This window comes from Rhinatrema bivittatum, chromosome 2, assembly GCF_901001135.1.
Source record: "Rhinatrema bivittatum chromosome 2, aRhiBiv1.1, whole genome shotgun sequence".
In the NCBI taxonomy this organism is placed as follows: domain Eukaryota; kingdom Metazoa; phylum Chordata; class Amphibia; order Gymnophiona; family Rhinatrematidae; genus Rhinatrema; species Rhinatrema bivittatum.
This window is the reverse complement of record NC_042616.1, coordinates 251702384-251730165: the sequence shown is the minus strand read 5'-3', so window position 1 is coordinate 251730165 and position 27782 is coordinate 251702384. Positions and strand designations below refer to the sequence as shown.

The 27782-nt window shown below is 43.0% G+C and overlaps 1 long non-coding RNA gene across 1 annotated transcript; it reads left to right on the top strand.

Moving 5' to 3' along the window:
• The first annotated feature begins 39 nt into the window (after positions 1-39).
• LOC115086094 lies at positions 40-26231 on the top strand. Its single transcript, XR_003855070.1, has 5 exons — positions 40-87; positions 9264-9415; positions 10006-10185; positions 22023-22048; positions 25693-26231. It is a non-coding gene; the product is annotated as an uncharacterized LOC115086094 (long non-coding RNA).
• The last annotated feature ends 1551 nt before the right edge of the window (positions 26232-27782 follow it).

Sequence of the window (27782 nt, the reverse complement as noted above, 5' to 3'; positions counted from 1 at the left end):
TTTCCCCGTGCAGGCGGCCATCTTGTCGGGAGGAGCTATCGGAGCCAGATCTTCGCGTTCCTGCTCGTGGCTCATGGCTGCAAAATTGTAAGTTTTGCCGGTGTCCGGGCTGGGGGAAAGTTTTGCCGCTGTCAGTGTCCCCCCTCCTCCCGGAGCAAGGCGGCTTTTCCGCCCTGCTCCGAGAGGAGGGGGGACATTGACAGTCGTTTCGCCGTTTCTCCGCCGCTGTCTTCTGGCTTCGCCGGTGTCCGGGCTGGGGGAAAGCTTCGTCGCTGTCAGTGTCCCCCTTCCTCCCGGAGCAAGGCAGCTTTTCGCGCCCTGCTCCGAGAGGAGGGGGGACACTGACAGTCGTTTCGCCGTTTCTCCGCCGCTGTCTTCTGGCTTCGCCGGTGTCCGGGCTGGGGGAAAGCTTCGTCGCTGTCAGTGTCCCCCTTCCTCCCGGAGCAAGGCAGCTTTTCGCGCCCTGCTCCGAGAGGAGGGGGGACACTGAAAAGTCCTTTCGCCGTTGCTTCTGCGCTGTCGCCGCCGTTGCTTCCTGGTATCTGTCATTTCAAATGACATTTGAAATGACAGATACCAGCGTGGCGTGAAGCCTTAGGCCCGCGCACCCAGGATCCTGTATAGGCGCTCTATCCAGTATCCTGGGTTGCGCGGGACTAAGGCTTTTCGGACGCGGCTTACATTTACATATAATTAGGCTTCAGGATCGCGCGGTAGGTGAGCTGCTCTGTGCGGGCGGTAACCGCGGGTGCCGTAGGCACTAACGCAGCTCTTCCTACCGCACGATACAGGATTGGCCCGAAAGCATTACCTGTTGCGTCTGTGGACTTTGGCACTGGGGTGAGATTGGCTCTATCTGAGGGGAGGGGCCCTGCAGGTTCTCACCACCAGCAGGCGGACCTAGGCATGGCAGAAACCAAAGTGAGGCTTCACCTGTACCAGCCCAAGATCCCCTTGGGTTGAGCCTTTGGGTGCCAGGACTTAGGCAAAGGTCTCTGGGGGTAGGCAAAGTAGCAGAATCCAGGGCCAGGCTACGATCAAGGCAAGCAGCTAACAGTCGAGACAAGGGTCCAAGCAGAGGTTGGAGGCAGGCGGCTAGCAGACAAGATGATAATCCAAGCAGAGGTCAGAGACAGGCGGCAATCAGGCAAGAGAAGGGACAAAGCAGGGGGTCAATATACCAGAGATCAGTCCGAGGGGCTAGGTGCATGGAAGGCAGAACAGGAACTGGATCAGGCCGGGCAGAGGAGGCGGGATCAGGTTGGGTGGATGAAGGCAGCATCAGGCAGGCAATACACACTACTAAGTAGCCTGACCTGCTGCTGAGGTGAAGGAGGGCGTCTGGGGCAGCCTTATGAGGAAGATAACATTAATACAGGACGCCACAAGGGATTTCCTACCACAGGCCCTTTAAATGTTGAAATGTTGCTGCAAGCGCACGCTAGAGGCACTGGCAGCATCCTGCCTCACTGAAGCTGATGGCGGCATCTTACCGCGAATGTGCCGGGAGGAGGTTTATCACGCGGTTCGCGGTGAGCTGCGGACGTAACACTTGCCATATGCCAATGGGATGGGAGAAACATCAGATTAAAAACGGAATCAATTGGCTTCAACATCTCAAACCTAAGCAAGACTGTGAGAAGTCACAAATTTAAGTAAAGCATTTGTACCATCGAGGAGTGCACTATATTGCTGTAAAGAATAGTTTCATTATTTCACAATATCTCTCTAAAAGTAAAGTTGGAAACCAAAATCAGCCTTCAGTGTGCATTTTACTGCAAAGTGACTTGAGCACTCATCTGTGCTGTTTACAAAAAATTGGAACTGAGACTTTAGTGTTTGCAATGCAAAGGCCCTTGAAAGTAATCTTTCCCCAGCTCAGGGAATCCATGAAGATGATGACACGTTAACAATAAGGGAAGTTTACCATCTTAAACTGCAATTTGAGATCTGGCCTCTGGTACCACTACCCAGGTACAATTAGCTCAGGGCTTACACAAAGATGGCAACTCTGTATTCAGATTGTGTGTCATTAATCAACAAGATTTTAGTTTTTCTTTGGTACTGTATGCAGCCTGTTCTCATGGAAGGAGAGCATTATATATCAGCAACCCATTGTTCTAAGGAAGATGACAGCACAGCTTTTCCAATATGGCATTACACTCCTTTCAACAGTTCTTATTGGCATTTACTACATGATTTCTCTGAATATATAAGCAGAAAGCAAAAAGTCATCTCATTAGAAGTTTAGTTTTTATCCTTCTAAGAAAGTATAGCACTTTATTCCCATGACCTTTCAGGTATTTGCAATTTTGCATCATGCTTAAAACTTCCATTCCCATTACTAGATCTTTAACACTTTCCAGTATCATACATTTGTATTTTATAAAGTCTTTAAGGGATATAATAAAATATAAGCAAAAATTTGTGATCTCACAGGCAGATTTTAAGAGCATTGCTCGCACAAAAACAACCTCATATGCATATGAGTGAAGGCGCAAGTCTGGAGATTTTGGGCCAGAGGAATACTTGAGAGAGAAAGAACGCATTGTACAAATCAACACCTTTTGTTGGTACTTTTCTTTGATTCAAATAGAAAGTCATCAGTCATATCAAATTAACAGTTAATCCTCTGACTGTGCATGTAAAACCAACCTCCCCCCCCCCCCCCCCCAAAGCCTACCCTGTGTTGAAAGTCTCTCTCTCTCGCGCGCGCTCTCTCTCCCTCTTTTTCTTTCTCTCTGTGGTCAGTGTCTGAAATGCTGCCTTTTTATTTTTTTAGCAGATGCCCATGAAGGGGAATATAATGTGATAAGGCCCCATTGTTGCAAAGTAGCAGTAATCTCCCATGGGGATGTTGTGGCACAGATAGCATATTCCTCTACACTACACAGCATGACTTTGCCACTAAGCCATGATCCTCAGTAAGAATACCAATGGGGCATTCTGCCTGTTTAGATTCTCAAGACTTATCTGATATGATTTTGGATGTTGGCTCTACCCCATTTTGGTAGCCTCTCTCTGAACTGCCTCCAACCCATCCATGTATCCTTTTGGAGACAGGGTCTCCAAAAACTGGGCACAATATTCTAAAGGCAGTCTCACCAATGATTCCATACAAAGACATTTTAACCTACTTTTTTCTGCTGGTTATATCCTAGCATTCCTCAACTGTGACCATAACTTACTTTTGTTTTTAGTTGGTTGTTTAGTTTTAACTATTTCTTTATTTTTTATATATCTGTTACTGTTTTTGTATTTTTACCAATTATTAGTAAGTTTTAGTTTTTGTTTTATATATGTATTACTGGTCTTCAATTGTTTTTCTAGTTGTTAGAAAATTAAGCTTGTTAGTTTTAAATTATGATACTATACATCCCTTCAGTTTACCATTGTTAGAAACTGAAATTAAAATTATCATTTCTTTCCCCTCTAGTTTATAGAAATCCATACAGGGATTTTAGGGAGCTTTAAAATAGAGACTATTTTCATGACATCGCTGGGTGGAATAATCCAAAGTGAGATGCCAGTTTTACATGTGGCACCACCGTGGGTTGGCCACCAGATGTCACTGTCCCTGTGTAGAACACACTATCAAGGAGCCTTCCAGCCCTCACAGCCCCTCTCAACCTGGAGAATCTGGATTGGTGGCTCAATTTCTATTTAACCCGGCCATTTTATAAGTCTTGGGAGATCATTTTTAGGAAGCCTTGAAACAGTAAGGATGTATAAGTTTTACACTCTGGTGAGGCCTCCCAGCTTCACCCAAAAGAAGTTTCAGTTAGAAGTTATACCTCACCATGCACTCCCTACCAGAGGGTCCTTCTTCCAAAATTTACAGAAGAGATAGATTTTTATGCCTGATTCCCTTTTGGAGCAAAAGGGATCTTAACCAGAGGACCAAAGACCTGTGAGTCCACTCTAAACCCTAGGTGGACAAGCACCAGTGAGAGATCCTGCTGCGATAGATAGTGAAGGCTGAAGATGCATCCAGAGTTTATATTTAGAAGAATCCTTTCGACTCAGTGAAGGAAGGTTTTGGATCCCCCCCTCCCCACAGAGATTGCAGTGCTTAGGTAGCCTGATCCCATTCTGACTTCTCCCCAAGAGAAGTCGCTAGAGATATCAACTAAGAATGAAAGAACAAGATCTAAAGATCCCAACCAGATCTCCACCCATGGGTGTCCAGGAAGGAGATGGGGCAAGGTAGGATTTTTCCTGTGAAGTGGGGATCCCCCAAATAGGATCCCTGGGTTAGCTGCTGGATGAACTTTGCACAAGAAAAATCACCAAGGGAGCTCCACCCAGATGCCTAAACAAAGAACACCTGCCTACAGACGAAATCATTCATGTATCACAGTCAGATGTAATTTCACTATTTATGGACAAATGAACTTTCATTTAATTATTATCAAATCAGTAAACTTTCCTTTAACACCCAAGCCTGGTCCTGTTGATTTTTCCCAGCATCTCACCCCATGGGATGCAACTACGCTCTTGATTTCAGTGTCTTTAGGGTGTAGTTAGACACCATGGTCCGGGCCACAAGCAAGAGCTTTCCTCCATATAAAGAATCCCCCAAAGATTAAGAGTTAAGCATGGGAGAAAATTGCTAGCCGGAGCAGCTCAGGGATTAAGAGTTATATACAGTTGTTACATCAGATGAGAGACAGTTAAAGGGTTGATAAGGCAGGACCTGTGTGACACCCACTCTTTCCAGAGTGCTAAAATTTGACCTTGTTGAAAGGAACTGTTGGTCAAATACAGAGAGACCATACAGTTAAGTGTGAAACACAATTCACTCACAATATTTTGGGGAATTTTAATGGATTTTTGAGATGTGTTTGGCAGGGGAATGTGTGTGAACTTGATTTAACATGAAAGATTAATTTCCTATAAAGGTAAGAGATAGAAAAAGTTAAATTATTACTGAAGCAGAAACGCAGGAACTTAAATCCTCTGCTTATTTTTAGTAAAATGCTTGAAAGAGGTGAGAGACATACAAACTGTCATAAACAGCAGTAAATTAAAGAAAGTGGGCAGAGAGGAAAATATTAAGTCACAGCATCAACTGAATTAATTAGAAGCTCCTTGGTGAGAAAATGTGTCTATTTCCAAAAACAAAATCTGACCATGCATCACTGACGGTCTTAAGTCACTGACAAGGTGATGATTACAGAGTGAACATCTAACAAACATGAAATCAAGATAATTGTCTAAATAAAAAGGGAGTAAGCAGTAACATAGAAACATAGAAACATAGAAATGACGGCAGAAGAAGACCGAATGGCCCATCCAGTCTGCCCAGCAAGCTACGCACTTTATCCTTTTTTTTTAATCTTTTTCTATCACCCACCCATTACTATTGGCTTCCAGTACCCTCCAGCCCTAATTCCCCTCCACCCCACCACCAATGTAGAGAGCAGCGCCGGATCTGCATCCAAGTGAACGTCCAGCTCAATTAGGGGTAGCAACCGCTGCAACAAGCAGGCCACACCCCTGCCCCATACTCTTACCCACCCCTGTTTTTTGTTTTTTTTTGGAGATGGCAGCCCTCCATCCTTCCGCTCCGTGAAGGTGGAACACCAACCACTGGCATCCCGCTCCGTGAATGCCTCTGTGGCTACTTGTTGTATCACAGAAATATCATAGAAATCAGAACGGGGTGGGCTGTGTGAGTCCTGGCCCTGGCACAACCAAATTTTGAACAGTTCCATCCCAGAAGTTGTAGTGCCAGCATGCATGGCTCAGACTCATAGAAAGCCACTCAGGTTCCTGAATTTTTACACTGATCAGTATATCTTACAAGACCAGCACAAGAAAGAAGAGAGCAACAACAAAGTGCCAGTGCTAATGACAGTAGCAGCAGCAGCACTACATCTGGAACCGTGCGCAGAGACTGCACTACTGTAGGGTAAGGGATTAGCTTATTTCAGGAGGAAGGAAGGAGACTGAATGGATGGCTGAGACGGGAGGAGGGGTTTCCTGGGGCTGGAGGAATTCAAAGACTGGAGGCTGCCTCTGGTGTGGGTCCAAGGCTTGCTAGGGTGTCTTGAGGCTGACTGTTGGTGGCTGATTGGGGGAGATCCATGGATTGAGACTTCCTGGGCATATGTCTGAGACAGGAAGGAGTGTCCAAGGCTGAAGGCCTCCTGTGGTGAGGGAGAGTCTGGCTGGTGGCTGACTAGGGAGACATCCAAGGCTAAAGGGGCATCCAAGGCTGAACGGTGGCCACTGGAGGGGCATCTGAGACTGGAAGCTTGTGACTGGCTAGGGGAGGTCTAAGGCTGATGGCTGTCTGAGAGAGGGGATGGTTTTGGGATGGAGGTTGGGTTTGGAGGCTGGTTGTCTGACTAGCTGTTGTGCACAGGGAAAAAAAAGAGGGACTCAAGGGATACTGGTGCTGGGCAAAGTACTGGGCCCAAGGTTGAACAAAGTGATGGTGCTGGGCATTGATGCTGGGCTGGGAGGAGCAAACTATTGCAAGGAGGAGGGGGGCGAGAGGTGTTATGTTCAGGCCACCAAGACCCTGTTGTTCTTGTGGGAATTGAGGATGGTGTTATCAGGGCCGGCGCAATCCACTGTGCAAGCTGTGCACATGAACAGAGTGGTGGCCTGAAGGGGGCGGCGACCTGGGGACCATAGTCAGCCCCAATGCGGACCCCACCAGGAGGCCAAGAACCGAAAAGACAGCTGCCGTGTGGTGGTTCCCAACCTGCCATGTGGCTGAGAGGAAGGAGCTGTGGGGCTGCCTGTGCTCTCAACCTGCTTCCTGACGTCACAGGTGCTTTCTTACAGCAGAAGAAGCGCGAGCCTGCAAGAAGTGTGCTCAGTCATTCCAGGCTTGAGGCAAATTCCGTGGTGGGGCCCTTGGTGAATTTTCCTAGCTCGGTGGGGGTGTTTGTGTGAAGGTGGCTTCACCAGCTGCAAGATGTCACTTCCAAAAGGGAGGAGGTGAAGCGTCAGTGTTCTCTCTTTTGCAGTTTCCTTGCAGTAACTTCCTCTAGTTAGTATTTCCCGCATGGGCTTTATGTACACCCTTTCCTTCCTCTCTTCCCCAGTTGCAACTTGGGTTTTGCTCTTTATTTTCTGCATTACATGTAGTTATCTTTTCCAGCAGCAGGGGATCACGCATAGTTCTTGTCAAGTGCACGGACTCCTGCATTCATCAAACTAAAACGTTTCACTGTGCCAGGCTGCATTCTTTACTGGTTGTGATGCCGTCCATGTGACTAAAATAAGAATTGATTACAGATAAAATGCTCTCTTCAGAAGTAAGCAATCATTGGAATGCATGTAAGGGATCATGTGTGTGTCAGCATGCATGTGCTGTGTGAGAGAGAGGCTGTATGTGTGTGTCTGAGCATGCATGTGTGTCTGAGCATTTGTATGTGATAGAGGGAGCATGTGTGAGAGCAAATATATGTGTCTGAGCATGTAGATGCGAGAGAGAGATCATGTGTGTGTGTGCGTGTGTGTGTGTGTGTGTATTGTGTATGTAAGAGGCAGCATGTGCATGAGAGAGAACATATATTTGTATGTTTGTGTGTGTGAATATACTATAGGTATATATATCTATATCTATGAGAGAGGGAAGAGAAAGCTTGTACATCCCTCTCTCACTAATCAACAACAATCCCAGGGTGACTGGAAATAGAAAATTCCCAGGTATGGAGAACAGAAATCCTTATCCTTATTATTTATTAGTTTTAATTTTTGGATATTATTTGATGTGTCTGCTGTTTTGAAATATTTTATTGATATTTCGGCAATTTAAAACAAATTTTATATGAGTTTTTAATTAGTTGTTTGGAAAAATTCATTTTATTATTATCTTTATATTATTATGTTTTTTGTATTTATTATTCTTCTTGATTTTATTGTTTAATGGCTGAAGATTGGTGATGGTTCTGTTTACCATTGTTGCACTACATACAGAGTTTGACTTGTGGTTTCCAATTCAGTTTTTGCCTGCATTTATTTATTATTATTTATTTTATTTATGAACTTTTAATATACCGACATTTGTAGAACACATCACGCCGGTTTACAATTAACTCAAAGAAAGGAAAATTACATTTAACAGGGGGGGGGGCGATGGGAGCAGGCAAGAAACAGGGAGAAGAGAAGGGCTGGGAACGAGAGCAACTAAGAGTAGAGAACTGAAACGAAGTAAAGAGGAGAGAGTGGAGAGGAACCAAAAAAGCTATAGAAACTTACTATATTTACATCATTGGGAGAGTATATAAAGTAACTGGGCTAGCTATATACATAAATTTATTTATTTATTATTTTTATATACCGACATTCGATCTCAATTGAGATATCACACCGGTTTACATTCAGGTACTGTAGGTAAGGCGAGTTCTGCGGGGCAGGGTGGGCCTTGTCTAGGTTTGGTTAGTATCTGGGTAGGCCTATTTGAAAAGCCATGTCTTGATGCCTTTTTTAAAATTGTGTAAGGATGGTTCTAGACGGAGATCAGTGGGAAGGGAGTTCCAGAGGGAGGGGCCAGCATGTTTCTATTTATACTTTATGGTTTCTTTCTTATATATTTGGTGAGGGGCTGCCTGTGTTCTGCATGTTTGACCAAGGAAAGATATTCTGCTAACATGTAGGAGTCTATAGCAGCTTGATTTATTCTGTTTTCCTAATAGGAGGTGTATCGGTGTTTTAGGGCCTTGTGTAATGTTTGCAGTGCTGCCTTCTCATTGATAGGGTTCTTACTTTTTAAGTGCTGTCAGTGCTGTTTTGGTATTATATTTTAATTGTAATTTATTCATAGCTTTCTGAGGGTCAAGCCCACATCCAACAGGTGTTACAGTAGTCCTAATGCCATATGGGTTCTAAGTGTCCTTTTTTTTTTTTTAGGGTTTTCTGGTTCGCACCATAACAGTGCATGTAAATATAATATACATGTTGTGATTTTTTTTATCTCAGAAGACTGTACTTTGAATATTCTTTTTCATGTAAAATCTGTTATTATGAATACATATTTTTAACTGTGTATGGGGAAAGCGTGGGTGTGCGATGCAAAGGTATGAGGCTCACTTAGGGCACCTAATACTCTTGCACTGGTCATGGGTTCCAGGGGAGGGGGGTAAAGACCCGGAGGTGGGGGTGTGACAGTTAAAATGGGGGGGGGGGGGGTGGCGCAGCACTTCTTAGGTTTGAATCGGGGCAACACGGAAGGGAATTTTTCATAATGTTGGTATTTGGAAGGGACAGTCTTTGGCTTGGAAAAATTATATTTTTTCAATTAGAGAGTAAAGCCGATTGAAGAATTAAGGTATCAAATTCAAGGACGAGCATGTCAGAAGTGGGATTTAAACCGACTCCATCAGAAGACCAGATGACAAAGCACAGAGAAGAAAAAACACTTAAATTCAACACCTTAGACCACTCAGCCATCAAGGTAACTGATACCAAAAACAGAAATCCATTTATATATTATTTTTCAATTACTGTTGCCTCATAGTTTTCTGCTCTCTCAGTACAGATATGCCGCATAAGATTCTTGAGCTTATGCAATGCTCCCTGATCCATAGTGGTGTGGAGCCCATCATCAACAGGCATTTTGCTTTGTTTCTGGCTAACCATAGTAACCATTTAGGCCAAGTACGTACCTTTCAGAGATTAGAGCTCAAAGAATCCTGCTCTCCATCTCTGGCTTCCTCTCTCTCCTTCAGGTTGAAGTATGATGTAAGCAATGGGACTTAATTGTAACAAAGCCTCCATCTTTACAGCACAGGACAATAAAAGTGTACGCCTTGATATCATTGCTGTGCTGCTCAAGGGCCTATTTAATCACGGTGATTCTTAGCGTGCTAGAAAGCTAATATGGCTGACATAATAGCAAAAGAAATAAGGTTTCTAGAAATAACATTTCAGAGACACTCACCTCTGGGAATTCACCTGCTTGCGATCTCTGCTTCCCTCACTGTTGATCCAGGTTTCACAGTTTATGTTGATTCATTCTGTTAGCCCTCCTTATGTTTTCAACAGCAGAAGAGACCATCGAAGAGTCATGGCTACACACTGATATACAGCGCTACTGCAAAGTGAATACCCTTTTGAATGAGATGGATAAAATATATATGGAACAGAGAGAAGGCATTTGATTAGGCAGGAAATGATGTGGACAGAGTGTTAATAGCCTTATACAATAGCCTACTGACAACTAAAGTAAGTATGAAAAAACAGCATGAACTGCTAATTGTTAAGTTCACTGATAGTTGTGGTGAGTCACGAGGTCGGGGTGGTGGTGTTACATTTTTTGACGAGCTCCATTTCAGCAGTTTCAAGCTGGAATTTTCCTTTGAAATTTCTCTGTAGGAGTATTTCTACCTTAAGGGGTTGGGCCTGCTAGTATCCAGGGATGGGCTATTCCTCTGGTTGTTTAAAAAATAAAAAGCTATGGAGCAGGTTCTTGAGTACAGGTCCGATAAGAACTTGTAAGCAGGCAATCTTGGTGATTGCCACTTCTTATGTTTGGATAGGAGCAACACGGAAGGGATTTTTTCATAATGTTGGGACTTGGAAGGTCAGAAAAATTATATTTTTTGCGATTAGAGAGTAAAGCCGATAGAAGAATTAAGGTTTCAAATTCAAGGACGAGCGTGTCAGACATGGGATTCAAACCAATGACTCCATCAGGAGACCAGAAGACAAAACACAGAGAAGATGAAACAGTTAAGTTCATCACCTTACACCACTCAGCCATCAACGTAACTAATGCCTAAGGCAGTAATCCAGTCATATATTATTTTTCAATTACTGTTGCCTCACAGTTTTCAGCTCTCTCAGTACAGATATGCCACGTAAGATTCTTGAGCTTATGCAACCCTCCCTGCTCCATAGTGGTGTGGAGCCTATCATCAACATGAACATAAGAACATAAGATCCATTAAGCCTGTTTTATCTTCCCAGTTCAATTCCATAGACCCCAATTACTCTTTGGCTTACCCCTCACCATACCTGGGAACTCTCCGGCCTGGAGACTCCAGAATTCTAAAGGAATTGCCAAGTCTCCGGGCCAACATCAGAAAACTCCGGGTCCTGCTGCAGACGCAAACCCTGGAAAAGTAAGTCACTGGGCGTTCAGCTGAAGGGAGATCTATTGGGGCTGCACAACCCAGAAGGAGGAGGAGTGTGGGCCCCACGCCGAAAGGAAGAGACCCGTCGAGCCATATGCTTAAGGAGATGCTTGAGGCCTCAGCCTAGGCCTTGTCAGCAGATCCTACCCAGACCATGTAAGTGGGGGTCAGGGAGGACTCTGGATCTGGCATTTTTCTGGGTGGGAGGGATAGGTGGTGGGAACGGGCAGCCCTGTTTCTTTATTTAATGCATTTTAGGGATGTTTTAAAAAAATATTTATTTGGTTTTGTATGCAAAAGAAAATGAAATACACATCAAATAAAATGAAATTCATGAAAAAAAACACCCCAATAACAAAATTAAAAAATGAAACAAAATTTTTATCCCGTGCACCCTTAATAACAATGATGCATGGTTAACACAAATATTAAAATGATAAAAATTAAGGACTCCTCAAAAGAAGGGTTTCTCAGACCTTATTATCTCATACTACTGAAATATACTGCATGAATTTATTTCTCTGCGTTTTCTTACAAGTCAGTTAAATGTTTTACAGTGCAATCAGCAATAACATCAGATACGGTTTTTTTTTCTAATACTTACTGTTTGTTGTCCCCTAAAATAATTCCTAATGCAAGGATTAATTTAGGGGAAAACAAACAGTACGTATTAGAAAAAAAACTTATCTGATGTTATTGCTGATTGCATTGTAAAACATTTAACTGACTTGTAAGAAAAGGCAGAGAAACAAATGCAGTAAGTTTCAGTAGCATAAGATAACAAGGTCTGAGAAACCTTCCTTATAAGGAGCTTCTTAATTCTTATTGTTGTAATATGTGCATTAGCCATTTATCATCGATACATAGTTCTTTGTGATTCTTTCTGAAATCTTTCGGTTTCCTTTTTCAGGTCATGCACTTTTCCAAGGATTTGGATTCCAGTAAATAAATAAAATTTAAATTTCTTCTTCTATGTTACTATGTTTGCTCAGTCATGAGATTTAGGGGGAAATTTAAAAAAAAAAAACCTAATTGGCTAACTTACCCCTGGATGCACTAAGCCACGATATTTTATCGCAGGAGGGGTCCCACTGTCACAGGAGGTGTTGCCATTATAGAGAGGCCCCTCCCCCCCAAAAAGCATTGTGGCTGTACGGCGCATTCTTTTATCTTGCGGCCAAACACCGCAGCACTAATGAATGCGGCAAGTGGCCCTTTAATGTGATGGGGGCCCCCAACCTCACAAGACCTCCATCGCCTTAAAGGGCCGCTGGCCTAAAAAATAAAAGTCACAGCAGAGAGGTTGCGTGACGGTCAGTGCTGACCCGTGCCCCCGCAGAGCTTAACACTTTAAAAATAGCATCCCAGCCCCTTTCCCCCTTCCTCTCCCCCAAGTCCAATAAAAGGAGTGAGTGTCTCAGTCCCCACACTCTCCCAAATGGTACCAATAAAATAAAGGATCTGGACCCCCACCCCCCACCTTCCAACTAACACTAACAACCCTTCCAATAGTCTTGACCCCCTCACCCTACCCAAATTGATACATATGGCCCCCCCTATAGTGTAGATCCCCCATTTGATACTGACCCCCTGATTTAAAAAAATGGTCCCAGGCCCCACCCCACCCCTCTTTCCACCCTCCCCCTGAAAGGAAAAAATAATTGTAGTGCACTAACCACATCCTCTGGCAACAAATTCCAGAGTTCAATTGTGCGTTGAGTAAAAAAGAACTTTCTCTGATTAGTTTTAAATGTTCCCCATGCTAACTTCATGGAGTACCCCCTAGTCTTTCTATTATCCGAAAGTGTAAATAACCGAAGCAAGACCAAAGCTATAAAAAGGCAACACTATAAATATTAAACCAGGCCCTAAATACCAATACATCTCCCATTAGGAAAACAGAAAAAGCCAAACTGTTATAGATTCCAACACAGAAATAATTGTAAAACTATATGAATAAATCTTTCAAAACAGGTGATGAACAGAATAACATCTAACAATTAAAAACTCTTTAAAATAATAAAAAAATTCTCCACAATCCAATAAAATATTTCAAAACAGCATACACATTACATAATACCCAATAATTAAAATGGCAGCCAATCAAGAAAAAATGAACTTAAAAAGCCACCTTTACTTACCCTCTTCAGGAGTTCTCCTATTCCTTTCTCTTCAGACCGCACCAGAAGCAACAGTAGCTGCTGAAGCTGTCCTCTTGGTCTTCTTCCTTAGGGACCACAACCAGTCTGTCTCTCTCTCTCTCTCTCTCTCTCTCTCTCTCTATCACACTCACACACATACACACACACCAGTCACACCCTCAGGACCAGTTTCTGTCTCTCACACAACAATCATCTCCCCGACCAGTCTCTCTCTCTCTCACACACACACACACACACACACACACCAATCACCTCCCTGTCAGTCTTTCTCACACATACACACATCTTCTCTCTGACCAGTCTCTCTCAATCACACAATGCTTTCTCTTTTTTACTTATACACAGGCTTTCAATTCACACATATACATAGGCTCTCTCTCTCTCACATAGGCTCTCAATCACACAATTACACACATAGGGGTAGATTTTAAAAGGATCGCGCGCAGCGTACATGTGCACGCGCTATCCAGCACACACGTACACCCGATTTTATAACTTGCGTGCACAGGCACGCGCAAGTTATAAAATCAGGGGTCAGCGCATGCAAGAGGATGCACAATTGTGCATCTTGCACGCGCCAAGCTGAGCTGCCTTTCCCGTTCCCTTCCCCCTAACCTAACCTTCCCACCCCTTCCCCTAACCTTTCCCCATCCTAGCCCTACTCTAACCCCTCCCCCCCCCCCAAATTATTATCTTACCTTTTGCGCCTGCCGGCACGTGATCCTTTGACACAGCAGCAATGAGGCTTTCTGCGTGTTGCCGGGAATTTTTAAAATAGGCTTTCAAAATCCGGCCCATACTGTCTCTCTTACACACACAGGCTCTCAATCACATATACAGGCTCTTATTAAAAAAAACGGGCTCTTAATCACACAAACAGGCTCTTAATCACACACTTACACATACAAGCTCTCAATCACTCACTGGCACACACACACACAATCTCAAACACATGTGCTCGCTCACTCATTCTCTCCACCAAACTAGTGGCAGCAACAGCCTCTTCCTCTTCCAACCTCGCGGCCTCGAGAAAGGAGTCCCACTGGCCATGGGACTGACAATGCTCCTCTTTTTGCTGTGGGCCACACTGCTCTTCTTTGGGCCGATGCTGCACACACTTTACCTAGTATGGTCTCTTCTTCCCGCACTCGCAACTGCTGCACTCCATTTCCTCTTCCAGGCCAAAGGGGGGAGGGGGGCGGGGGAGTGGGAAGAAGAGACCATGCTGGTGTCACTGACTCCAACTCTCCTGCTGCGTTCCCCTGGGCTATCAGCATTTTAAACCCAGGTGGAGGAAGAGTTGCCATTTCACTGGGGCAGGGGGAACAGCTGGGCCAGATGGGGACTGGGAAGTGTGGCGACACACCTCTGTGAGCTTGGTGACACACTGATGTGTAACTGCTGTGATAGATAGTTCTCATATGCGTGACACACTGAACACATGACTGCCATGGGGCTAAATGAAAATGTACACTTTTCATTCACAGCAACCCCACTGGTTGAGAACCACTGATGTAAAGGGCAGAAAAAGACTACTAAATAACTCAGTTCAACAGGATTCTCACCCAAGATATGGTTACAACATCACTTAACTGTATCACAAGAATTATGATACCATCTCCAACAGAACAATTCCACTTTCTTCCATTCTTCCCTTTCTCTTCCTACAAAACTTTCTCCCCACAAGAATGCGTAGTTCACATCCTTTAAACCAATTTTTAGCAGGCACATATGTCCTACATCCCTAAAGTGCAACTCAGTCCTTCAACTGATTCACAAGTGGAACATGGAGCTCACATCCATAAATTACACCTCAGGGTCACTAACACACTCCACACATTTTACATTAGTTTCCCCTCTGCTATTCACAATCCATGGTGTTCTTCTAATGGAGATACTCGCACTCCATGGACCACCAGGTGCCTCTCCCCTCAGGTCCTGTGTCCAATTTCTCCTGCAGTGTTTAGTATTTTCCCAGTCTCCTCCATACTCTGGTCCTCCTTGGAGGCATTCCTTGTCTTGAAAACATCTTTTTTCTCCAGTGTCTCCTCTTCCTTGACCATTTCCTCCAGAAAGAGAAGGGAAACACCACCCACTTTAGACCTTGGGCCTCTCCCTTACAGGGTCCACTCTACATGGAGAGGTTCTTGTGCACACCAGCCTGAAGGCTAGATCCCTTCAGTGTTTACATCATGCAGGAGGTTCCTTAGTCTCCAACCAACTATCACTCCTGCCAGACTTGACCCAGGTTATATACCCTCCTAGACTATAAGATCATCTTTCTAGCTCTCTTAAAGGAAACCCCACATTAGAACCCCTTAACAATTGTATCTGGAACATTTCCTTTAACCAGCATATAACATAGGTCAACACTGATTCTTATGCCATCTAATGGCAGTTTACTGGCACTGCAGTCCAATACTATTTTACCTCTTCTAAATCTCCCAGTAGAGACATCATAGGCTTGCCCCATTTAAAGTCTCTCCAAATACCAGATCTCCAGTCATGACCCCAATTTTGGGGCCCCGTCACACAAGGAAATTTCTTATGGTTTCAGGGGACCTGCAGGGCAGCAGATTAAAGAATTTTAAAAATAGCAATTTAACACTGAAATGTTTAATTGATGTAATCTCAGTATTGCTACTTGCTATGTGTACTTTTGAAATATTGTACAGTGCATTGTGGAAAACGTCTTCTATTATGAACTTCATTAGGGAAACGAAATCCCTTACCTCATGTACAATGACGAAGCTGCTCTGTCACATTCAGTCATGAACAGGCAGTTTGAACAGTCAGTAAATTATGTCTCTTTCAGCCTTGTGGAAAGGACCTCCCAATACATTTCCTATAAATCGTTAGGGAACCCACTATAGTTGTTTCCTGCCTACTCCTTTTATTTTCAAATCCTCCAGTATGCTATTCCAAACCAATGTGGTCCTTCCAACTGGGGAAGTTGATAGGCTTAGGAGAAATTCTATCGTAAAGTGAATTGTTTGAGGATCTTTAGGAAGCATGTATGATGTCATGGTTAATATAATAGAGTGTGAATGAGAAGACTGGGATTCCAATCACCCTCCCACAGTGTTATGAACTGCGCTGCCTTGTAAGGTCTTCTGTTCTTCGTGGAGCTCCTCATCTCATTTGCCTTCGTACCACGTCTTCGTGTCTTGATGTCTTGCCTGAGGTCCCTGACCATGTCCTGATGTTCCGTCATGATCTTCCACCTCCTAATGTGCCTGCCTTCCAGGATGTTCTTCCCTGCATCTTCGTCTGGTGCTCCTGAGCCTTTTGTTCCTGTAGAACTGTGGTTCTCGGATGATGTTGTGCCTGAGAATGGAGCGGCCTGCAGGTGGGATTGGTCCCTGTGCTCCTGAGCCTCTGTTCCCGCCAGTCATAGGTGAAGCTTCGGATGACATCGGCTCAGTCATTGGAGTTCCTCCTTCCCTGGATCTTCCCAGCACTTGTCCCGCTCTCCTCGTGGTCCATGACCAGCCTCTTAGGGCTGTGTAGGGCGTGTAGTGGGACAGGGTGGTCCGCGGCTCAGTCTCGCAAGTGGGCTGAGTAGGGCGCCCTGAGAGACAGTGCCAGTGTCCTTCCTCCCAGCTGTTGTCAAGTTCCAAGTCTCGTCTGTGATGCCGTTGCATCAACCCAAGTGTCTTCGTCTCTGATGCCGTTGCATCAACCCAAGTGTCTTCGTCTCTGATGCCGTCGCATCCATCATAGTCCTGTCTATGTGTCAATGCCTCCATCTGCCCTCAACCTCAGGCCAGGCCTGCTGCTCCATGCTGTTCCACGCAGCAGGTCCGAAAGGGCTCGGAATGGTCGGAGGACCATTCAACTTCCAACATCATCCTATTGTTGGCCTTGGGAGCTTGCAGGGCTGGCAGAGGGTCAGCCCGTCAGCCATGCTGGAGCACGCCGTCAACCCTCGGGTTGGTCCTGGACGCGTCTGGGGCCGGACTGAGGCCCAAGGGCACACTAATACACCAGAACTTAACACACAGACACTCCTTCTTACATAAGTAAGTCACTTCAGCCCTGATTTACTAAGGCTTTTTCCCTTTCTGTGCCTATGGGAAAAATAAATCAGGCTCTATATCTCCTCTCCTCTTGTATCTAGTACCGCCTAGATTGTAAAGTTCTTGAAGCAAGGACTTATATTTGTGTTTAATTTTTTGTAATAAAATCCTTTTTCACAGGGATGGTAACTTTAAAATGAACGCACATGCACCCATGTAAGTTTGTATGTGGGTGCGAGAAAACATACGCTGTAATTTTAAATCATCCACACAAGTGTGTGTGTACTATTTAAAATACACCTAACATGTGTATGTGTGCTCCTAATTTTAAAAGGTCATGCTATGAAATGTAATTTTTGTATCTTTCTTTAAGACTTCTTGGCTTTTACACGCACAAGTGGGCACATTTTAAAACATGCACGCAAGGAAATAATCAGTTTGAGCAAGTAGTCAACCAGCCTGCCCAATCTATCTCAAGCTCTTCAAGACCCCTCTGGTACTTCAGCCTGAACTCCCTCCCCCCCCCCCCCCCCCGTTCACCCAACCCCTCAAGCAGTCAGTTTTTGCCTATAGCAAGTTTTTTTTAGACTTACACTTGATTAAGATCAGAAGTAAATATGCACAGGTAACACCCCAATCCGCGCTGTGGTCACCTGATTTAAAATTGGGTTTTATGCATGTAAGTGTTGGCCCCGCCCCAGAATGCCTTGACCCACCTCAAATCCGCCTCTTTTTTTCACTTGCTCTGTTGCTCACTCACTTGTATATACACGCATAATTTAAAATAAGAATTGCTCATGCTCGTCCCATTTACTCGCTTATAAGGGCCTTTTAATGTGATCGACTCTTTTAAGATTTACCACTAAAGGAACATGTGTGACCACACGAAACTACTGATACTTCAGCCCCCAATGCACATTTTAAAAGGAGTAGGATACGGCTGATCTGTGCAAAGACCATCCAGTCTATTTTTGTCACTTTTGATGTGTTTAAAAATGATATTACTTTTAGTGAATATGCTCCTTTATGTCTATCTATCACTCTCTGTCTCTTATTTCCTCCCCTCTCTAGACTGATCTTTGACTTGAAAAACCCAGTGTTCACTATATAAAAGTCTAAATAGTACTACTGCTACTGCTACTACTACTTATCACATCCATAGCACTTCTCAATAAACACAGTATTGTGCAGAAATACATAAGAGACATTCCCTGCTTTATTGAGCTTACAATCTAATTAAGACAAACAGGGCAAATTGGGAAGTTCATTCATTAAGAAAATAAATCAATGAAACTATAAGCAGGATAAATGGGTAAACATTTAAAAGCAGCCTCAAAAAGATGGGTTATTAGACTAGAATTGAATAAGGCCAGATAGGGAGCATGACACCGAGTAAGGAAGTTTATTCCAAGCATACGGTGCAGAAATAGAGAATGGGGGAAGAGGAGAAGTAGGTTTGGAGGGAATGATAAGGAATTCTGTCTTAGCCATGTTAAATTGAAGGTGACGGTGAGAAATCCAGGCAGCAATATTAGACAAGCATGCTGAGAACTGAGACTGAATTCTTGATGAAATTTCTGGTATAGAGAGGTAAATCTGAGAATCATGAGCAAAAAGATGGTATTGAAAGCCATGGGAAGAGATCAGAGCATCAAAGCAATTAGTATAGAGCGACAAGACAAGACGGACCAGAACAGAGCCCTGAGGCACGCCAATTGGTAGTGGTATAGTGGTAGAAGAGGATCTATTAGAGAACACACTAAAAATGTGATGAGGGAGGTAAGAAGAGAACCAAGAGAGGATGGAGTCTCAAAATCCAAGTGAGGACAGAGCATCAAGGATTAAGTGGTGATCAACAGTGTCAAAAGAAGTGGATAGGTCAAGGAGGATAAGGATTGAGTAAAGGCCTTTGGTTTTAGCCATAAATAGGTCATTGGAGACCTTGGCAAGGGCTGTTTCTGTGAAATGTAGCGGACAAAACCCAGACTGGAATCAATCGAGAATAGCTTGAAATGAAAGAAAGTCAAGACAGCAGAGGTAAACAGCACATTCTTGTAGTTTGGATGCAAAATGGAGAACAGAGATAAGACATTGTTAGCAGGCAGATAGAATCCAGTAAGAATTTTTGAGAAGTGGTGTGATCACACCATGTTTGAAGGCAGTGGGAACAATTGCAGTGGAAAGTGATAGATTGAGGATGTGATAGATAGAAGGGATGAGTGCACAAGAAGAAAAGCTAAGAAGTTGGGTGAGAATGGGTTCACAAGAAGAAGCAGTGAGTCTGGAGGAGAAAGGAAGATGGGCAGTTTCCTCCATTGTGATTTCAGAAATAAAGAGAGGTGGCAAGGGGCCAGAGGAAGAGGAGAGGAATGATGTAAGAGACAGTGAGTTAGAAGTGACCTGGTTGAAAAATCAAGACTCATTTTGAGAATCTTGTCATGAAAGTAGTCAGCTAGAATCTACGCTGAGAGTGAAAAGGGGGTGGGGGATGAAGGCATTTTGGGAAGGTAATTGAAACTGGTAAAAAGATTGTGATGTTTGGAGGAAAGAGATTTTGTCAAATGGATGTTGTAGTCTTGCTTGGCAAGTGCAATAGCAAATTGAAAGACGGTCAGCATGAATTTGAAATATATGAAGTCAGAATGGACATGGGATTTTAGCCAGGGACAAACAGACCAAATTCTGAGGGTAGACAAATACTGGGGTTTACTGCACCTTACATCATGGGTAAAGGAAAGGGCAAGAGTGTCTAAAGCAGAGGAGAGTATAGTGGTGTAAGAAGAAACTGCTTCATTAATTGACTCAGACATTATATTAGAGGAGAGATGAGACAGCAGAAGAGAAGATGAAAGGGTAAATAGCCTGGAGATTCCTAAAGATTTTAGTGGAAGAGTCTGTGGAGGAGGATGGTTTAGTGTGAAAGTTATCAGATGATGCTCTGAGAGGGGAAGACCTGAGGTAGGAAAGTCTGAGAGACAGCATTTGGAAGAAGGCTAGGTCAAGGCAGTAGCCATGCTAGTGCACAGGGGTGAGGAACAGAGTAAAAGATCAAATGAGGTTAAGGAAAGGAGTTTTGAGACATAAGAATCAGAGGGATCATAGGTGTGGAGGTTAAAGTTTCCAAAAATAAAGAAAAGGGAAGATAGTGCAAGGAGAAGAAAAGTCAGTAATCAAATTTGGTGAGAAAGGAAGAGAGGGATTTATCAGGGGATCGATAAATGACAGCCACTCGTAGTAGGGTGAATGGGTGAATGGAATGGGCCTCATTGGAAGAAAAGGAGTGGGACTGAGTGTAAGAAAGGCAGCAGTCCAACCCCTCCACCACCATAGCCTGCTGCGTGAGGTGTATGGGAGAAACGATGACTTCCATTGCAGAGAACAACAACTGAAGCAGAGTCCTCAGGGAAATCCAGGTCTCTGTCAAAGCAAGGAGACGAAGTGATGAGAGATAGATAAAGAGGTCATGAATGTAGGTAAGCTTGTTGGAAATAGAGTAGATATTTCACAGGGAACATGAGTAAAGGAGAGAAGAGGGAGGGAGGAAGGCAATAGGGATAAGATTGGAGGTGCAACAGTTTGATGTGCACAGAAGGGATGACATTTGCCTTGTAGGGCCAGGATTGGGATTGATATCCCTAGATGAAAGGAGAAAGAGGAACATGTGAATGAATGAATGAATGAATGTTTATTTATTTATTTACTTTACAGTTTTTTTTACCAGCATCCTCCAAGGTTCGGGGTGTGTTACATCAAAACACACAGAATGATTAAAACATAAATATCAAAGACTAAAAACAAAATACAAGTAACCAGTGTGATTCATTAGTGCCACATATCAAATTTAATTAGACTACTCAAAGGCTTCTTTAAAGAGGTGGGTTCTTTATTCCTTCTTGAAGAAATTTGTATCCAGTATGTTCCTGATTTTAAGAGCCAGGAGGCAGATAAAAAACTTAGACCAGTTGTCTATGTTCTTGGAAATAATTTATTCAGGAGATAAGATGAAAATATAAACATCAATAATCCCAAATGCCCGACTCTGACCGAGTTTCATCTATGGAAGTGGCTGCATCAGGGGCTATAAAATATAATACGATGTACAAATCATAAAACAGCTAAGATACACAATCATACAGATGATGATTTCCAAGTACATAGATGACTGGTCTATGTTTTTTATCTGCCTCCTAGCTCTTATAGACCGTCTTCCGTACTGATTTTAAGAGCGAAGGCATGCCATATTTTTGGGCCAGCAATTGAAAAGGCACTGTGTCGCATCTCTGCCAGATGTGCTTCTCTCAGCGAAGGAATATCTAGCAGATTTTGGTATGCAGATTGGAGGGATCAGAATGGGGTGTAGATTTGAAGGTTTGCACTGATTCATGGTTCATTTTTGTTCATTAATAAATTAAGTATGATAACTGCTATCTTATATTATAGTCATTGATGGACTGGAAGCCAATAAAGAGAGCGCAGAACTGATGTGATCTCTAGAACGCGAGCCTGTTAGGATCTGTACTGTATCATTCTGTAGTAATTGCAAGGGACATATTGTGGATGTGGGAAGGCCAACATATAGAGAAAGTTGCAATAATCAAGGCCGTTTGTTTCCAGTGATTGAAGTACACATACCACCTTCTCCCTCTAAAGTCACAGACACAAGCCTTTCTCCTTACAATCAACACACACTCAAACAAGGCTAACTTATCCAAGCTACATGCTCATTATTTCTCTCTCTTACACAGACTTGCCTGAAGATAGAGATAAAGCTGTGAGTATTTTGCACTTAACTCTGTTTTGACTCTTCTTTAATATTTCCCTTCATGCACTTTCTGCTTTTCCTAACGAGACATACTGTAGATCTCTGAAATGGGGGGGCATATTCTTTCTGAACACTTGTTTCTGTCACTCTGATTCTCCTAGGCTGGGTTTAATACCTAACATGCTGACATAAATTTGTACTTTATCTTCAAAATTATATGAAAGGGATCTCTGGTGAAGTAAGAAAACAGCTTTAACCAATGCAATTAACGGATATTCCTCGCACTAGCTGGCTGTTTCCCCGGTAACTCAATTTACTCTTGGGGTAGATACAGTTCAAACAAAAATACAAAAAAAGAGTTAAGTCTCTGTGGTAACAAGATCATCATAGAATTGGACTTGGACTTATTGACTGAAACAGTAACAAACAAAAGTACAAATTAGCTGAGTCACTTCCATTCAGATGCAATAAAAGGTGACATTTCTAAATATCAAAGTTGGCACTAAACTCTGCCTCTACATCATAGGAATATCTGATCTAGGGACAGTAAGTGCTCGCCAGCTATGTTTAATCCAGTCATTTAATTCCATTTATGGATCCCAGCTAAGCATACAAGATTCTAGGATTGCCTCCTTATCCCAAATAAGCATGGTTACTGAGGGATCTGCCCCATCCCATAACTGGATGTTATGGGGCTACACTCTTGCCCTTCCCTTTACCAGCATGAAGAAATATAACTACTATCATCCTTAAACTTAACTCTTCTAGGAACATGGATACAACAGGTGGTTAGCTTAGTAGGAGCCACAGGAGTCTTCTCCCTTTGCTTGTTAACTGGTTACAGCACCACTTTAGAATCATTACAATATTGGGTTTCTGTGCAGCAGGTCTCCAACAAAAAGAGATGGCAGCTCCCCAGTCTTCTAGTACAAAGTCTCTACCAGAGCCTGACTGTACCCTCCAAAAGTCACAGCAGCATCAGCAAAGCACTCTCCCTTTGTCTGACTATAGCAGTGGTTCTGGTTATCCCAGAACTCACGGTTACCTCCAAACATCCACTGGATCTATATACCACCATAAACAAGGGTTCTAGGTTACATTCATTTTCTAGCTTTTAGTGGAATGAGGGCCCGATTTAAGGACTCTGTCATGTTTATTGAGATAAACACACCCAACCCTCAGGTCCGTATTTCTGGGTTAAATAGACACAGAGGTGTTGATATGCAAAAGATTTGCCTGGCTAAAATCAGGTTTTAACTGGTTAAATCTACCCATTTTAAAATGTAGACTCTCTCACCAGCTAAATGTGTGTAACTTGTGATGTTAATTGCACAAATTTCGCTGGGTAAAAGAGACCAGGTCACAGGCATTCCCAGGGTGGCCTTTTAAATGTAGCCACTTTTAGCATGATATTCTGTGCTAACCAGCTAAATTTAGTAAATGTAACCCCGGCCATGCAAATGGCAGGCCTAAATTTACCTGTTCAGACTTTCAGTGGGTAGATTTAGAGGGATATTCAGCCACACAACAAGCTAGGTCAGTGAGGCTGAATATATGTGTAAAAACTAGAGATGTGAATCGTGTCCTCGATCGTCTTAACGATCGATTTCGTCTGGGAGGGGGAAGGAATCGTATTGTTGCCGTTTGGGTGGGTAAAGTATCGTGAAAATCGTTAAAATTGTGAGCCGGCACACTAAAACCCACCCCGACCCTTTAAATTAAATCCCCCACCCTCCCGAACCCCCCCCCCCCCCCAAATGCTTTAAATTACCTGGGGATCCAGCGGCGGTCCGGAACGGCAGCGGTCCGAAACGGCCTCCTGCTATTGAATCGTGTTGTCTTCAGCTGGTGCCATTTTGCAAAATGGCCGCCGCAAAATGGCGGCGGCCATAGACCAACACGATTCGACTGCAGGAGGTCTTTCCAGACCCCCGCTGGACTTTTGGCAAGTCTTGTGGGGGTCAGGAGGCCCCCCCAAGCTGGCCAAAAGTTCCTGGGGGTCCAGCAGGGGTCTGGGAGCGATTTCCTGCTGCGAATCATTTTCCGTACGGAAAATGGCGCCGGCAGGAGATCGACTGCAGGAGGTCGTTCAGCGAGGGTTCCGGACCCCCGCTGAACGACCGAGAATCCCAAATCAACCATGCAATAGTGATATTTCAGAGAAAGCCAGTAGGCATAGAAGGATAGTAAAAGAAATTTTTAATGGAAGAAAAGAGACAGAAAAGGGAAGTAAGGCAGTAATAGTTGAGCATTATCTTAGAGTCACATGGTGGAAATACTCTTAGCCTTGTCATGAAAATCACTCACTTGGGGACCATATCGCACATGGATCTGATTGAAATCACAAAGTCTTAATGCGCTGCAGATCACACTTGGGATGTTACCATTTCAGGGTGTACTCTCTTTAGAAGATATGGAACAGGGGGAGAAAGAGGAGGATTAGCTTTATACATTAGAAACAAATTAAATAGAAGTGACCAAAATGCAGATAGGCAGGCAGCTCAATTACACTGGATGGATTCCTGTTGGAAAACCTAAAGGGCTACTACGGTATGTAGAAATAAATAAAGTACAGACATCCAGCAAAGAGAAGAGGTAGATTTAGACATAAAGATAATGTACAAAGGGGAGGAGGTGTGTTCAATCTGCCCGAATAGTGGGTTTGTCCTTTGCCATCTTTAGATGTATATTACTTTAGATTGGTCTCTTTCTTCCTTGTATATATAAGAAACAAGTGCCTGTTCTTCCTGCTTTTGATGTTTTGTGCGTAATTGTCATTTTCTACTTTTTTTTACTTTATGGATGTTTTTATTGTACTATGCCCTAAACCTTTGGGAGAGTGCAGGTTATAAATATTTTTAAATAAAATAAAATAAACAAACAACAATAGCAGTAATGCAGTACAAGCCTCCAGAAAGCATTTACAAGGAGAGTGTTTCCCACAAAACTTCTCTCAACTTGGGTTAAATAAGAAGGTTTTCAATTCCTTTTAGATGGTAAAAACTCCAATCCACTGGTGACATGAAATACAAGTGTCCTCTGTAAGTCCAGTGTGAACTGAAGATCTCTCCATTCCTTTCTGGATGCCATACTTGCCTGCAATCATCCAGTACACCTAATATGGCTATGCCATACATGAGACAGAAGAGATGTAACTGTTTCTATGATACAGGACACTTTCTTAATGAAATATGAATATATGTTGTTCTAGGAGGGGTGTAATGAAGAACCAAGCCTCAGATTAGTGTAATGTTGCAGTTTTGTAAAGGGAATGGTCTTATTTGGTGCTCTGAGCCTTGGATAAGACAGTGAAAAAAAGGAAACGTGCACATTGTGAATGAGCATTTGTGTTTGGTTTTCTACATACACATGTGCGTTCCCTGACGCTTGTATTCTTTTTCTCTGTAACTTCTGTAAAAATAGGTAATTGGGGTTTGTTTTTTTTATACCAGGAAAATTAGATTTCTATTTTTCTTCTATATGTCCTGTTTTTCCATTGATTCCCATGGAATTGGGGTGGTGTTTTTGACCATATTTAAATGGAGCAGCGCAATGATGAATGTATTTCCAAACATTTTGGGCTTCTTGCCATTACCTTGTGAAGAAAACACAGCATGAGCATGCTAATTGTTGTTCCTCTGTTCCAATTCCAGATGTTGGTAATGCCAGCAGAGCAACTGCATATCAGTAAAGTGATGTTAAGAGTCCTGCACGTTGTAATGGAGCTGCTAATGTATTGTATGACTTCAATCAGAGCCCAATCTAAAATATCATGTAAAGGAGTTTAAGCAACTTTCCAAAAGTAAAAAGGGCCTCTAATGTATAGAATGTGATCATTTTTATGTGTCAACATTGGCAATGTTTGCTGATAAATTTGAGTGAATTGAGCCTTGAAATTGTAATTAAAAATTACATAGTGTCAAGTCAATGAGTCCTACACTAGTAAATAATCGTCTGTTATAGGCTGTAAATCCTCCCAAAACAGGGCAGGCAATTTTTTTAATTCCCTGTGATGCTTTCAACTCCCACGCTAGGGCAGCGGGGAGTCTTTTCCCAATGTGCTTTGCAAGCACATATTATATGGCGTAAAAGCCATGGAGAGATTTCAAGATGAAATGCCTGCATATTCTTATGGGGGCTCAACCTAACCCTGTCCCCCAGGACCATCCCTTTTCCCTGCAGGGAAATGTATGCATGCTAGGGACAGGGGAAATCCATTTGAAAATTGACTCCAGAGCATTTTTTTCTTCTCTTAATATGATAAAAGTAGATTGCTTGAACCTGATGAATAAAAGAATTAGCTTGTTTAACAGACTTCATGGTTTTAGAATTCAATTTATAAACACTTTAGTTCTCAAGTTTAAAGGATAATTTTCTGAGCCTTACAAAGAGAATACCTGCCTCCTATAGACTGAAGTTGTGGATCTGTTGATAATGTAAACCCTGTCAAACTGAAACTATAATAACCTAGCTTGTCATTTTGACTCATCTGCTAGCAACTTTGCCAGTTATGGTAAAAGATTGTTTTCATTTTCTAAACATAAATGATCAGTGCCGTTGGCATTTAATGTTGCAAGGTGAACATCCTATTTGTAAATAGAAGAGATTTATTTCCTTCCTGGACAAATAAATACAGATAGATTCTGCTGGGGAATTGTGAACGGCAGCAAAAACTGTGCCACTTCTGAGATCTTCCGAGATAATCAGCCAATTACTTCAGCTAACTGAGACGCTCTGATGGGTTGACAACTTGAACCAGCATTCAGTATAGGTCTCATTACTAAGAATCACTGCCTAAGGTTCAGTCACTACCTGTTACTTTTGCCCAGCATTCAAGGTACTCCTATTTTTTGCCTATTAAACAGGCGTCTAAAAAATGGAGTGACATGACTGGACAAAGAACAGTGCATTCTGCTCACCTATATTAAGCATGACTACACAATACTATTCTTGCTATCATTAATCGCATCATCAAAATGATTGCATATTCATTGCTAAGGCCAGATACCATTGTCAATTAGTGTTTAAGAATAAGTACGGCTGATTGTAGGAAAGAAATCTGTTTAGCAAAGTTAGATTTGAAAAGCATTTTTCCTTCTTGCCTGGGTACAGTACATATTTATTTTCCCATTATCACTGCATGTTCTCAAACACTAATTGAAAGTCACAAGTAGAATAGTATCCGGCATTAACAATGCCCACAATTATTCAGGTTTTTTTATTCAGACACACACATGCAAAATACTTTGGAAAATTTGAAAACTAACTTTGATAAATATTTATTTTCCAGTCATTCTTAATTTGAGATTTGCAAAAAATCATATTCAAGTTTTCTTTCAGTAAGGGAAGACAAGAACTGACCAATAATTTTCTTCTTGTGAGAGGCAGCAGGCATCAAACCCACAGCTATTAAAGGCTAGGGATCTGGCAGTAGAGCCACAAGGGCTCTGGATCACCAGAAATCCTGTAGAAAATGCTAAGTGAAGCAAAGCTAGGGAGATCCTCCTCCAGTCTATATCAAGTCTGATTGCAGGGGTGGGGCTGGCACCCCCTCGTAGAAATACCAGAGACTGACAAAAGAAAACCTAGGACCAACTGGGGCATTAAATTTGGCCTGAATTGAGGGCAAGTGCCTAGTGTGTTGCGCTGATGGTGGACCCTTGGCCCGAGGTGGAGTTGATGCTACCTCCAGGGCAAGCCCTACAGGTCCCCACCATTTGGTGGCAGATCAGGCTAAGAGGCG